Source organism: Kogia breviceps, chromosome 17 (genome assembly GCF_026419965.1).
Source record: "Kogia breviceps isolate mKogBre1 chromosome 17, mKogBre1 haplotype 1, whole genome shotgun sequence".
Classification (NCBI taxonomy): domain Eukaryota; kingdom Metazoa; phylum Chordata; class Mammalia; order Artiodactyla; family Physeteridae; genus Kogia; species Kogia breviceps.
The window spans coordinates 41,807,071-41,808,529 of NC_081326.1; the positions used below are offsets into that span (position 1 = coordinate 41,807,071).

General features: G+C 56.2%; 1 pseudogene; it reads left to right on the forward strand.

The window, feature by feature from the left end:
- Positions 1–1,039, forward strand: LOC131743650 (EF-hand domain-containing protein D1 pseudogene; annotated as a pseudogene).
- Positions 1,040–1,459: the final 420 nt, after the last annotated feature.

The window sequence follows — 1,459 nt, forward strand, 5'->3', positions numbered from 1 at the left end:
AAAGGACATTAAGAGTACTGAAACACAGAAAGTACCCAGTAGATGGTGTTTACTATTTATGACCTTAGGATAGGGAAGGATTCCTTAAACAAACAGAAAAAATGCAAACCACAGACGAAAAGACTGACACATACAATTACAATAAAATTAAGAACTTTTGGAAGTGTCACAGAGTCGCTAGTTGGCGAAGAGCGTGCTGTCCGCCCAGTCCCCGCGTCCCCGCATCCACCGTGGCCATGGCCAGCGAGGAGCTAGAGAGCAAGCTGCAGCAGTGACTGAAGTGGGAGGAAGTGGATGGCGGGCTCCAGCCTGCGCCGCGAGCCGCCCCAGTCCCCGAGGCCCCGCTGCAGCCGTCTGCCTGGGCGCCCACGGCCAGAGCCCACACGGAGCTGAGCGCACAGCTGAACCGACGGCTGGACGTCAACGAGAGCACGGCGCCACCCCGCCGCTGCAAGCTCTTCCATGTCTACTCCGAGTTCCTGGAGTTCAGCCACCACCTCATCAAGGACCTGGAGAGCATGTTCAAACTGTACGATGCCGGAAGGGATGGCTTCATCGACCTGATGGAGCTGAAGCTGGTGATGGAGAAGCTGGGGGACCCCAGACCCACCTGGGCCTGAAGAGCATGATCAAAGAGGTGCACGAGGACTGTGATGGCAAACTCAGCTTCCGTGAGTTCCTGCTCATATCCCACAAGGCCGCAGCAGGGGAGCTACGGGAGGACGGTGGGCTGATGGCACTGGCGAAGCTTTCTGAGATCGATGTCGCCCTGCAGGGCGTCAAAGGGGCCAAGGACTTCTTTGAAGCCAAGGTCTAAGCCTTGTCCTCTGCCAGTAAGTCTGAAGCGGAGCTAAAAGCAGAGCAAGATGAGCGGAAGCGGGCGGAAGACAAGGAAGCTCCACCAGGCAGCCTTCTGGGAACTCAAGGCCACTTTCAGTACATAGTTGGGCTGAGCTGGACCTCTGCCCACAGCTGTGCCTCACAGATGCCCTGGGGAGAGCTGGCCGGGCATCCTCGCCCCTGCTGACCCTCCCAACAAGCCTCCACAACCACCACCCAGCGAAAACTCCTTAACTTCATCGGAGTGGCAGGGGGCGGCTCTCGCCTTCATTTGGGAGCCCCTCCCAGAGGGTCCAACTGCCCCCCTCAAGTCCCTCTCCTGCTGGCTTTCCTCTGCCCTTCTCTGTAGCCGGAACGTGCCTCTACTTGGCAACCTTTACTTCTTCCTTTTATCTTTCCCCCTCCACATCAAAGAGTGGTCTGCTGTGTTAATTTGCACGGATACTTCTTTCTTTGGTGGTCCTCAGAGGAGAGAGTCCCTGGAGGCCTATGACGTTAATGTTGTCCATTTTCTTGGGTAATCCTTTTCTGTGACTCTTCCCGTCATGCCCCTCTCCTTTGCTTCCCATCCAACTTCCCTGTTCTCATTCTTAGCCTGATCCTGCCAGGTGCTTTTGCA